Source organism: Triticum dicoccoides, chromosome 4B, assembly GCF_002162155.2.
Source record: "Triticum dicoccoides isolate Atlit2015 ecotype Zavitan chromosome 4B, WEW_v2.0, whole genome shotgun sequence".
NCBI classification, from domain to species: Eukaryota; Viridiplantae; Streptophyta; class Magnoliopsida; order Poales; family Poaceae; genus Triticum; species Triticum dicoccoides.
The window spans coordinates 254,537,288-254,550,787 of record NC_041387.1 but is presented as its reverse complement, the minus strand read 5'-3'; positions in this window follow the sequence as shown (position 1 = coordinate 254,550,787).

The following is a 13,500-nucleotide window of genomic DNA, read 5'->3' as shown; positions in this document are numbered from 1 at the left end:
TTTCATTTCTTGATGCATACTCAGGATACCATCAGATCTTCATGGCAGAAGAGGATGAGGAGAAGACCGCATTCATCACGCCATGTGGCACATACTGTTTCCTACGGATGCCTTTCGGTTTAAAGAATGCTGGTTCAACATTTGCAAGGGTAGTCCATGATGCTTTTGAGCCGCAAATACACAGAAATGTGGAAGCCTACATGCATGACATAGTGGTCAAGAGCAAGGACAAGGCGACTCTGATTCAAGATTTAGACGAAACCTTTACAAATCTGCGCAAGATCAACCTCAAGCTTAACCCCGCGAAGTGTGTGTTTGGAGTCCCCTCCGGCAAGCTTCTCGGGTTCTTCGTGTCTCAGCGGGGAATTGAAGCCAATCCCAACAAGATCAAGGCCATTGAGCAGATTGAAGCACCAAAGCGCGTCAAGGATGTGCGAAGGCTTGCCGGTTGCGTAGCTGCTCTCAGCAGGTTTATCTCTAGGTCTGCTGAGCGCGCCCTGCCATTTTTCAAAATATTGAAAAAGGCAGGCCCAATGAAATGGACTCTGGAGGCGGAGGCTGCGCTGCAGGACTTGAAGAGATACCTGTCCTCCACTCCAACACTTGTCGCACCTAAGCCACAAGAGAAGTTGCTGCTATATATAGCGGCAACCAATCAAGTGGTTAGTGTTGTGATAGTAGCGGAGAGGGAGGCGGATGATGAACCAGCAACCACAGCAGATGCATCCAGCGATAAGTAGGGGACTTCACCGGCAAGCTCTGGTCCGACAAAGATGGATCTGCGCAGGCGCGTGAGAGGATGCAGAAAAGAATGGTGCAGCGCCCAGTTTACTTTGTCAGTTCCCTTCTGCAGGGGGCTAGGTCAAGGTACTCTGGTGTGCAGAAATTGCTTTTCGGCCTTCTCATGGCCTCGAGAAAGTTGCGCCATTACTTCCAAGCACATGAGATCACAGTCGTCACTCGTTTTCCGCTGAAGAGGATACTGCAAAATCCAGAAGCAACAGGCAGGATTGTCGAGTGGGCATTGGAACTGTCAAGCTTTGGCCTCAAGTTTGAGAGCACTTCAACTATCCAAAGCAGAGCATTGGCAGAGTTCATAGCAGAATGGACGTCAACACAAGATGAAGAAATTCCAGAAACAAGCATCCCCGTCAAGGAAGCAAGCAAAGAGTGGCTGATGTACTTTGATGGTGCCTTCTCGCTGCAAGGCGCCGGTGCGGGCGTGCTACTTGTTACACCCACCGGAGAGCACCTCAAGTACGTAGTCCAGATGCACTTTCCCAAGGAGCAAGCAACGAACAATACTGCAGAGTATGAAGGTTTGCTTGCCGGTCTCAGGATCGCAGCAGACCTTGGGATCAAGAAGCTCATTGTCAGGAGTGACTCACAGCTTGTCGTCCGCCAAGTGAACAAGAATTATCAGAGTCCGTTGATGGAAGCTTACGTTGATGAAGTGAGAAAGCTAGAAGAGCACTTTGACGGCCTACAGATGGAACATGTTCCAAGAGCTCAGAACGACATTGCTGATGGCCTGTCGAAGTGCACCGCCCTTAAGTTACCTGTGGAACCAGGGATCTTTGTGCTCAAACTGACTCAACCGTCTGTAACGCCATCAACTGGACAGAGCAAGAAGAGGAAGATGATTTCTGGTGACTATTTTCCGGCAGAGCTCTCCGAAGCCGCCGCCAAGAAGGTCCTCAAGATCAACACCAAGGGTGCTGAGGAGCAGTCTGCTCCGGCAAGCCCTAGGGTTTGTTCCGTTGAAGCAGACGCTCCCGACAAGTTTTGCTCCGGCAAGCTTGCCGGGGAACGTCAAGCTCCGGCTGAGCCGCAGGTTCTCGCCGTAGAAGCGGATGTTCCCGCAGCAGCAGATGTGCCTTCAGTCCTTGTTGTCGAGCCGCAAGCTCCAGCATGGGCACAACAGATTGTCCGTTTCCTTCAGACAGGAGAACTTCCCGAAGAGCAAGAAGAAGCGAAAAGAGTAGCCCGGCAGTCAAGTATGTACCAGTTTGTCGACAACACACTGTACAGAAGAAGACTCAACGGCGCGAAATTGAAGTGTATTCACCGGGAAGACGGACAAAAGCTGTTGGCAGAGATACATGGAGGCATATGTGGTCACCACATTGGCGCAAGAGCACTTGCCGGCAAAGCGTTCCGGCAAGGTTTCTTTTGGCCGATAACCCTCCAGGATGCAACTGCACAAGGAACCAAGTGTGAAGCGTGCCAATTCCATTCCAAGCAGATACACCAGCCAGCTCAAGCTCTCCAGACGATCCCTTTATCCTGGCCATTTTCGGTCTGGGGGCTCGACATCCTCGGCCCCTTTCCCCGAGCTGTCGGGGGCTTTGAGTACCTGTACGTTGCAATTGACAAGTTCACAAAGTGGCCGGAAGTGGAAGCAGTGAGGAAGGTGACAGCACAGTCAGCAGTCAAGTTCTTCAGGTCGATTGTTTGCCGCTTCGGGATCCCTAACAGGATCATCACCGACAACGACACGCAATTCACGAGCCGCACCTTTATGCAGTACGTCCAAGATCTTGGCGCCAAGGTCTGCTTCGCTTCTGTTGCTCATCCGAGAAGTAACGGTCAAGCGGAGAGGGTGAATGCTGAAGTGCTACGCAGGCTCAAGACCAGGACTTTCGATAGGCTACGCAAGTGCGGAAAGAACTGGATTGAGGAGCTGCCGGTGGTTCTTTGGTCGATCAGGACGACGCCAAATCGAGCCACTGGCCAGACACCTTTCGCTCTAGTCTATGGAGCAGAGGCAGTTCTCCCCACGGAACTCGTATACGGGTCACCTCGAGTGCTCGCTTATGATGAGCTTGAACAAGAGTAGTTGCGACAAGATGACGCGCTGCTCCTTGAGGAGGACCGTCTTCAGGCTGCTGTACGAGCTGCTCGATACCAGCAAGCTTTGCACCGCTACCATAGCCGCAAAGTTAAAGCCAGAAGTTTCGAGGAAGGCGACCTTGTTCTTCGGCGCGTTCAGTCCGCCAAGAATTCCAACAAGTTGATGCCGAAGTGGGAAGGCCCTTACCAGGTGAAACGAGTCACTAGGCCTGGCGCTGTCTGCCTTGAGACCGAAGATGGCATTCCGGTGAGCAACTCCTGGAACATTGAGCATCTTCGTAAGTTATACCCGTAGGGCGCAGTTGCCGGAACCTGTTCCGGCAACCACCTTTTGTACAAGTCTTGCCGATGTTGCATATAATAAAGGAGAAGATAATGGTGTGGACCATGCGTCTTTCAAGGAAGTTTCGCCTTACTGGAAAGCAAACGACAGAAAAGCTAAGTTGCCAAAGTTTGAGCAATCAGTTTTAAAAAATTTAAGTTATCTTCCTCGAACGTCCGTCCTTTGTATGGAAAACCTGTGCGCGGAGGAACCAAGTCGTAGCTAGTTGCGCCCTTACTTTGTTTCGAGTCCGCTCAACAACTTAAGTGAGCTGCGACTAGTTGCGACAAGGTTTCTTGTCGGTAGCGGCACCGCCAGCAGGCTGCTAACGTCCCGCACTCAGCGCTCGCGGCTAAGGTGCCTGCGCCGACAAGTTCCCTAAAAGCGTAGGGCAAAAACATACAAAGGAAGGAATCAAGTAAAGGAAATAACATAGCAATCGCTACCCGAAATAGAGTCATATTACAAGATAGCTTGTCGCAGCTCTAACAGATTGTTCTCATAACATGACCAGTAGCGACAAGAAAAAGAAGAAACGGGCGGCCTAATCTACGCGATCGCCCTCAACCCTCTTGATCCCGCTCACCTTGTCCACAATGGGTGCGACAAGGGTCTTGAGCACTTCCAAATCAGCATCCGGCGGCAAGGTCCAGAGGACGTTGGTGAGGTTGAGGCCTGGGTTGCGGAAGGCCACCTTCACCAGCACCTTTTGAAGAGCTCCCGCGCAGATCTTGCGTGACTCGTCGGCCAGCTGCTTTGGGATCTTCTCCCGGAGTCGCTGGAGGGCCGTCGCCACGCCTTTGAAGAACAAGCTGAGCTTGGCGCTGGGTTGGAGGTGCTCATCGGAGGAGTACCCGAGATCCTCCATCCCCAGCTGCACGAGCTCCCCGTCGATGGCTGCGGCAACATCCACGAGACCCTCGGTCCAGTGCTCCACATTCTCCCTAAAAGCGTTCTGGGCGGCAGCAGCATTCACCAGCAGCGCCTCGTCGGCCTTGATCATCTCCTTCAAGGCCACCTCCTGCTCCCTGGCGCCGTCCAGCGTCTTGGTCAAAGTGGTCAGCTTTAATTCAAGATCTGCGTTGGAGTCCTTGGCGGCACTAAGCTCCTTGCTCCTCTCGGCGAGACGACCCTGCAGCTCGCCATGGGTGTAGGCGTCCTTCTCGCGCTCACGCTTGAGCGCGGCAAGCTCCTCGCCACTCACCTTGAGAACGGCCTCCAGCTGCGCCACTTTCGTCTCCAGCTCCTTCTTGGCGGCCTCGGCAGCTGCGGCAGCATCCTCTGCTTCCTTGAGAGCCCCGCCGAATGTTTGCTCGCGCGCGGCAAGCTCCTCCTTGTGGCTGTCAAGGTTAACCTTCCGCTGCACCAACTCGCCTTCCTGCGCAGACAGCTTCTCGTCAGCAAGCCGTTGTTGCTCTTCAACTTCAACCTTCTCGAGGAGGAAGGCTTTCCGCTCCTCGGCGAGTTGCTCCCACTCCTTTGCCAGGGACCGGAGAGCTTCCTGGTTGAGGCCCCGGAGCTCCTCCGCGTGCTTCTCGATGTCCACTCCCGCCTTCGCGACAAGCGCTTCTCGGGATACCAGCTTGGCCTGTCGGGCGCGGTAGAGCGACAACAGCCTCCGCAGCAGCTGCTCCTCCTCAGGCTCGTCGCTGCTGCTGCTTGGCGCGTCGACCAGCGTCAGTCCAGCGGAGGCGAGCACCTCTCCATCCAAGATCTCTCCTTCGACCGGCGCCCTGGAGCTTGACGCCCAGGGGAGCTTGATGAAGATGCCGTCACCGGCCTTCAAATAGGCGCCGGGCTGGGGCTCTTCGGAGCCTGGCGCTGCAGCAGCAGCGGAGGGATCGGCGGTCGGCGTAGCGCGTGACGCTCCTGCGGCCTCAGGGCCATCAGTGCGATCGCTGGACCCCTCGCCAGCTTCTGCGGCGGCAGCTTTGGCGGCCTCTTCGCCGGCAGGATCATTAGCGCCGGCCTCTTCTTCGGTGGCAGCGGCGTCGTTGGTATTGCCGCGCGCGTTCTCCTCGCCGGCGACCTCGGTTTCCATCGGCTCCGTGGCAGATGGATCTAAAGACCGGAAAAGGGAGAAAAGTCAAGCAAATATTCAATAAGAAAATCAGAAGAAGAAGAACCCAAGGGATGTTTTCAAGCAAGAGGATTACCTGTACTAGGATCTGCAGTCATGGTCTCAACCACCGGAGGGTCGCCAGTGCTATCCCTTGCCGGAGAACTGTCCCTTGCCGGAGAATTCTCCCTTGCCGGAGAACGCTCCCTTGCCGGGGAATCCTCCCTTGGCGGTGTAGTCGAAGGTGATGGCATTTCGGGAGCGGCTTCCAGGCACTCCTAGTGAGGCTGCTCTGCTCCTACACAAACCAATAGTCAGATATCAGCAAAGAAAGAGCACCCATGCGCGCCTGACAGCAGGAAGTAAACCATATACTTACGCTGGGGGCTGCGCTGGGGGCTGCTTTGGGGAATAGTTGCCGGGTCCGGCAAGGTGGTCTCGGACACACCCCCTGCTGTCGCGGTGGGTTTGTCCTGGATGACAATCACTGGGGCCTTGGCTCTCTTCGCCGCTCTCTAGGCCAGAGTCCTGAAAAGGAATGGGTTTGGAGTAAATCAAATCAGATACAAGACAAAATAGCAAGAATTGAAGAACTACAAGTACAGCAAAGAATCTTACTCTTCTTCTTCCTCGTCAGAGCTGAGCGCGGAGAGATCGAAGTCCGGCTCGCCTCCGGTGCGACGAGCCGGAGGAGTAGGTTCCCTTGTCCACTTGGCAGGAGCAGTAGCGGTGGACCGGGAAGATCCCGCTCCAGTTGCCGCAGCAGTGTGAGGCGCTCCCGTGGCAACAGTGCTTGCCGCGGTAGAGCGTGTCGCGCGGCACGGCGGCAGTTGACTCGTCTGCCGCCCCGCTACGTCCCCGGCCTTCCGTCTTTCCGAATAAAGAAACCACCCACGATCTCTCCCACGATGCCGCATTCGACACGTGCCGTTCGAGGAGGGCGCGGTGGATATAGAGCGAGATACGGCGTAACCGAGGCCGCGCGTGCCCTTGCCCTGTTTTGGGCCTGGCCCAACAGCGCTCGGCGCCATGTGTAGCCCAGGCCCAGGGGCTCCTGTCGGTGTACTAGAGTAGGGGTACCCTAGTATCCCGAACTTGTGCACGGGTAGTCGCAACACCCCGCCGCAAGGCTTGCCGGGTGACCGCCAAGGTCCTCCGTGGTTCCTTTGGAGCCATTCAAGAACAAAGTATTCAAGCCAAGGAGACAAGGCCCCGGCAAGAGGAGCTTGCCGGGAAGGCCAACCAAGGCATCTCAAGGAACTTGCCGCGATGCGCCACGCGTCCCGGTGAGGCCCAGTGAGCGACAAGCTTCCGGACGCAACAAGACAACGACCGCGGCAAGGCGCTTGCCGCGGCAAACTACCACTCTGTACCTGCGCTCCAGCACATCCACCAATGTGTCGCCCTGGGACCTTTCCAGGCGCGCGTGGCAAGAGGCTGTGCGGCCAGCGGTGCGCGGTGGCAAGCGACGCTGACAAGATTACTATCGTGGCGAGCGGTGGCATCCCTGACGGTCCCTTTTTGCACTATTTGGGCGACGTAGACGGGCATTTAATGCCTTTGTCCCCTGCCATCAGGGTTAGGTATGATACACTGTACAGGTAGTTGTACCAACCGCAATTCCTTTTCCATTTTTACCCTTGTCTGCGTTGCCACCTGTCGGAGACCCCTTTAGAATATAAAAGGAGGCCCATGCGCAACATAGAGGGGGGTTGGAAGGCAGAAAAACACTCACGCTCGGTCTCATTAGCAGCTAGTGTTTACTGTAGCACTCAGCGCTCCCGAGCAAGAACTCAATACACTCAGACATGCAGCAGTAGGAGTGTTATCTCTCTGGAGAGCTCCGAAGCTGGGTAAACCGCTCGTGTGCTTCGCCTCGATCCACTCTTCATGCGATCTCCGCCCCCCGCCGAACCGAAAGGGGCTCGGTCCGCCGGTCCCATAGGTGTTCGTGGATCAGTTTCCCTGACATATACCTTGGAGAAGAACCCAATCTGCTGCTCTTCAGAGTGCTGTTTTATTTGAACTGCCAGAATGAGTGCGCTAGTGGTAAGAGCTTAGAGCTCGGTGATGTTTCAATCCAGCGTCGTAGGGACGTGGTCTTTCCTTATGCCAACCCGCTGAGCCACCTGAAAGACTGGAATCAGACGTGGTTTTATTGCCAAGACACCTCTCTGGCTGGTGAAAACCCTCTGCCCGGCTTTCATGCTCTTCGTCTAGGGCCCAATCATCATCTGCCTGACAATATTATAGTCGTCAAACGCAAATCACTCGCCCCCACTTTGGCCAAGATCAAGGCTCCTCTGCGGAACGGGTCAACAGGCATCGACCTGGTCCAGGTTTGGCTTGCCTGGCGGGTCATTCCATTGATCCGCCGCCTCGGCTTGATGTGCGATTATACAGGCGCAAAGGATGACCCTCTGCATCACAGCCCTGATGACTTGCCTGAAGATGTCATTGATGATATGACAAAGTCCCTTTTGAACGAGAGCCTAGCGGATTGTGGTAAGGTGGGCTTAGCCCCCTTCTGTAAAGCTAACCCGGCTCCAAAGGTAAAACCGCCCATATGAATAAATTACTTTAATTTTTTCCATGTTTTCACCCATATTGCCTCTGCTAACTCTTACAGGAGGGTGATAAATTCTGGAAGGTCAAATATGACCATGAGGCTACCAAGAAAGCCAGGAAGGAGAAGAAAGCCGCCAGGAAAGAGGCTGCCAAGAAGAAGGGAAAAAAGGCCACCGCCTATGACCTGCTTCGGCTAGCAGACTCTTCTGAGTCGGAGGTAGCCCTTGACTCTCTTGGCTCATTTTTTAACCATCTTATTGACACTGATTATCAGTAGGAGGACACATGAGCAAGTCGTAACAAGGCTGATGAGGTAACTATCCTTTCCTCCCACTCCCAGCCTTTGCCAAGATGGAAAATCCGCAGAGTGACCCAGAAAGTAAGGTTTTCCCATCCTTTAGCTCCTCACGATCCTCAGTTTCTTTTGAAGCGGCAGATTCATGAGAGCCGGAGGCAGACCTGCACCAGCAAGGATACGAAACTCTCCTCCGGCTTACCAAACACCCCAAGGAAGTGCTGGAATGAGGTCACTTCTATTTTAAATATCTTTTATCCCTTGGCGGGTCTCACTCGTCAACCACTCAACTCTTCTGACTCAGATTACGAGGAAACTTCCCCTTCCTCCGGCGACTCAATGCAGTCCAATCTGCCGGCTTTCAAGACTGCAACAGGGTAATAATAATGTCCTTATCTTGTATTTACTTTAATCCCTTTCATCTGTACTAATCTTTGTTTTGACGCAGTGGACAAGCCAAGCCCAGCAAACGGGTTAGAAAGAGCAAGTCGGTTGAAGACACGGTCGTGACCGAGCCGGTTCTTGAAACAGCCATACTAGACTCGTCAACTCATGAGCCGCTGTCTGAACTAGTTCTAGATATACCAACTCCCACTGTTGACCCGCCTGCTGAACGGGCCGCAAATGAATCAGAAAATCCAGAAGCCCCTAGCCTGGTCAGGACAGATGACCCACAAAACACTGACATTGAAATCACCAGAACCGGCTTTGTTGATCCGGGAAGGCCAACTGTGCTAGCCAAGTGCCCCGCCAAGGAGGAACTTCTGGAACACCGCCGGGTCAAGCTTGACGTTGCGAACTATGCACACATGAATATTGGAGACATCTTTTCTGGCTACATCAGCCAAGTGCACAGTAGCTGGAATGTTGAGACTGACATGGTGAAACAGATGCACCAAAAATTTGAGGTAGAACCCTTTCTCTGTATTCATTTATCTTTACTATGCCAGCCCCCAAGTCTATTGCTTATGATGAATACGCTATAGACTTATGTCGTGGAATTAACACGTCAGAGATCCTAGTGAGAGGACTTAGTCATGGAGCCATCGCAACGAGATTAGCTTAAAGGGGTTAAACCGGACAAAGGACACGGGGAGTTTATACTAGTTCGGCCCCTTGCGGTGAAGGTAAAAGCCTATGATCCAGTTGTGGTGGAATTGATGGGGTCTCGATGAGCAGGGGCGAATCCGCTTTACCTATCTCTCGAGTTGTTGTTTCCTGTCTTTAAACTGGACTGTCTGCATTAACCAAAATCTTAAACCGTCCTTGGTCCTCTTTTCCAGCTTCCTGTTCAAATGGCCAAGACGTTTTATGCTTGCAATTGGGTCCCTTCCTGGGTTACGGAAGAGCAGTTGATTGGGTATGTTGTGGCTGGCGCTTTAGCGAGCAAGGAAACCATCCATTGGAGAGTCCCCGGTTTAGAGAATCCTCTTGAACCTCAGGATGGAGAAGTAGTTGTTTTTACTGGTCATCTGAATCGAGGGTTCAGCCCACCCGGATCAAAATTCTTCCGTGATGTTCTTGCTTACTTCCAACTCCACCCTCAAGATATTGGGCCAAACTATGTGTCCAATATTTGCGATTTCCAAGTGTTTTGTGATGCCTATCTTCAAGAAGAACCCACAGTTGAATTGTTCAGAGATTTCTTTTATTTGAACTGTCGCACAGAATTCACAGACGGACCCAACACTGAGCTTGGTGGGATGTCAATTCAAAAGAGGAGAGATGTCAATTTCTCCCATGCCAAGCTTCATAGTCATCCCAAGGACTGGAATAAGACTTGGTTTTACTGCAAAGACACATCTCCATCTGGTAAAAATCCTCTGTTGGGCTACCGCCCTCACCGTCTTAGTAATACTCATCCGTTCCCTCAAAGGATGACTACCAAAGAACGGTCCACCTATGCACCACAACTCTCCAAACTCAGAGCCTTTATGGCCAATGGTTTAACAGGTGTTGACTTTGTCCGCTGCTGGATATCTTGGAGCGTTCTGCCTTTAAGCCGGTGCCCCGGTTTAATGTGTGAGCACACAGGGGACTTGAAAGATCCTCAACGTCATATTGATATTCAGCTAACAGAAGATGTAGTTACTGAAGTTGTTAAGAAAATATTGAATGAACCGGTAGCCGTCTACAGTCAAGTAGGGCTTAGCCCCTTCTGCACTTCCAATAAACCGCCAGCTATAAGAATTGCCTCCTTTTTTTCTTTAATCCATCCCTTCTTTAAATATTCCTTTATAATTTGTTGTCCATCTGTGCAGGATGACGATCCTTTCTGGAAGAAGAAATCTAAAGACAAACTGGCCAAGCCCCAAGATAAACCGGCAAGAGCACCCCGCAGCAAGACTAAGGCTATAAAGAAGCAAGCGAAAAAGAAAACCACCGAACCCTCTGATGTACCCAATGACGAAGATCTTGATAATCCGGACTCAGAGGTAGAATTAGATTCTCTTGGTTCTTTTTTCATGCACCTCATTGACAATGATTATTATCAGGACGATGCGGAAGCTAGCCACACTGGTGAAGCAGAGGTAATTGTTCTATCCTCCAGTTCAAATCATGTGCCAGTCCAAAACTTCATCGAGCAGTCCGGAAAGTAAAACGTTCATACCATCTTGTCATTTGGATCCACACTTTTCTTTGAAGGCACAGCAGCAAGAAGCTCGCCGCACAACCCGGCACAGTGGTCAAGTGGTTACCTCTTCCGGTTTATCTTATTCCCCGGTTCGCAAGCATCGTCAAGAGGTCTCTTGTACTTCTATAAACTTTATCCCAAGACAGGTTACTTCTGATATCCTCTTAATCCGTCTAACTCGAATTATCAGGGCACTTCAAATTCCTCCTCCAGCGATTCATCGACTACACAGATGCCTCCTCTTAAGACCATCCCTGGGTAAGCATAGTAAACTTAGTTTTGCTCTCTTGCACCGGTTTATTGTACTAACCTCTGTTTTTGTTATTTGTAGTGCCAAAGCCAGACTTAGCAAAAAAACCAAGCTGAGTACACCAACTGACGATAATCCGGCTACTGAACCATAGAAGACCTCGGAGGCTATTGATCAAAATGCTGACATAGATCTAGATGACCCGGCACCTCAGGGTCAGGATACTTTTGCTGATCCACCAGAGATAAATCCAACAAGCCAACGCGATGATCCGCCAAGCCCAGCCGCCGATCCACCAAGCCCAGCACAGACCTTTGATAAACCGTCGAGCCCAAATAAGACAGCTGAAGGCACGACAGATGATGTTGTAATTACTGGCTTTGGCCATACCACTCCTGGCAATCATGTCGCTTTACCAAAGCACAGTGCAAAAGAAGAATTTGCCGCTATGGACAAGGTCAAGTGGATATCAGATTTGTCAAGTTATGCCCATCTCTCGACTCAGGACATCCATTCTGGATATCTAAACCGTCTGTACACCAGTCGTGACTATGAAGCCGGTTTAGTAAACCTGATGAAAGAGCGATATGAGGTAAACACTCGTTCCTTTGAATAACTTTTTTCCCTTATATCATGCTTCAATTATCAACTCTACTAGCCCCCAAGGGCCGATTCGTCAATATGAATGTGAACCGGGACTTATAATAGGAGAATATTTGGATTTTGCTTGTGTACCCCTGTAGACCGGTTTATACGTTTAGGATGAACCGGTATATCTTCTGAAATATAGTTTCTAAAATTCATTCCAGTTATCAACATGATCCGGTTTATTTTTAGAACCTGGATAACCTTGAGTTGAACCGATATGCATTAGCCCCCAAGTGTCAAGTATATAACTTGTTGTATGCTTGAGACTTAAAATATCAATTGATAAAAGCAATCCGCATTAGCCCCCAAGTGCCAAATGTATAACTTGTGATGTGCTTGGGACTTTGAAAAAGTATTAACAACTTATTATCTGTCTTTTGCAAGCTGACTTGAGCAACAAAAGATTCCCAAATCGCCGATCTCCAAGAAAACATCAAGTCCCAACAAGTGGAAACTTCAAAGGCCAAAGATGAGTTGAAGGGCGCTTTAACAGCTATGGAGCAATTGAAGGATGGCTTCAAAGACGAGCGAGCAGACTGGGAGGCTGAAAAAACCACTTTGCTGAAACGGGCCGAGGATGCTGAAGCGGCCCTTAAACCGGTGGTAGAAGAGTTGTCTGGCTTGAAGCGGCAGATCAATGCTATGACTTCTGCCATCTTTGGTAAGTATCCTTGTACCGATCGGTACTTAATCGTCCTTGGAACCGCCGGTTTAACAACAATATTGTAACCATTGCAGGTAGCCGCGTCGCCCATCTTGGCTCAGATATGCGCAAGAAGCTGAAGGTTGCCTATACTTTGATCGAGCAGTTATATACTGGCGCTCAACGAGTTATCTGCACTGCTTCATACAATAAACCGCCGCCAACTTTAATCAAGGATACATTGGGCAAGCTCTCCATGACACCGGCCCATCTAGAAGAGGTGAAGAGATCTGTTGCAAGCGCTAGCGCTTTATCTGCACTGACTCGGGCTAAGGCTTGGATAGCTGACCTTGATCCAGAGGATATTGGAAATGGTTATCCGAGATGGTTATCCGAGTCAAAAAGAAGATGGGTCAGAATTTGACGAGGATGCCCTTAAATCCTTGACAAAGGAGATGTGTCCTCTTGCGAGTAGAGTCGCCGAAGAGACTGATTTGTCTTTCCACCGGTCCATCTATGATGCAGACAATAGACGGATCGATGCATCGGTTTATGAAGCTCAGAATTTAATCCCGCCAATCCGTAAGCATACTTATGCCACTGACATTGAACAGTCAGATCTTATAAGTAACGAAGTTGTCTTCCGAGCTTTGTCTGGAATTGACTGGGCAACCATTGACTTCCAGCCAGTGGGTGGGGAGGGGGAGGTTGAACCGGTGCAGGACGATCCGCAATCTTCACATCAAAGTGAAGCAGAATCATAACTCGGAAGCCGGTTTATCGTCTTGCGCACTGTCCTCTGTATGAAAAACAATTTTCCTTTTGGGTGTTTGAAACGCCTTGTAATAGGCTAGCTTGAAACACTTTGTCTGCTATGCCATCGTGCATAGCTTGAAACACTTAGTCTGTTATGCCATCGTGCATAGACACTTTCCTAAGATTGTCAATCTGTCATGATATGTAATGTCTGCTTATGATCTTTAACAGTGTTATGCAATCCTGTTTTCTGCATATGACAAACTTAAAATTGCCCTGGCGGTATCCGGACGGGTTATGATACCCAATATAAAGCCAGAGTTTATAACCAAGGCTGTAAAATGAAATATGAAATATATCATACCTGTGATGTTGAATCATATCGTTGGTTGACCAACTATTTGTAGTAAGGGTGATAACCCAAATCTTGAGTGTTGATAACTCTCACCATGTCGTGCTGGTTTATAAGAA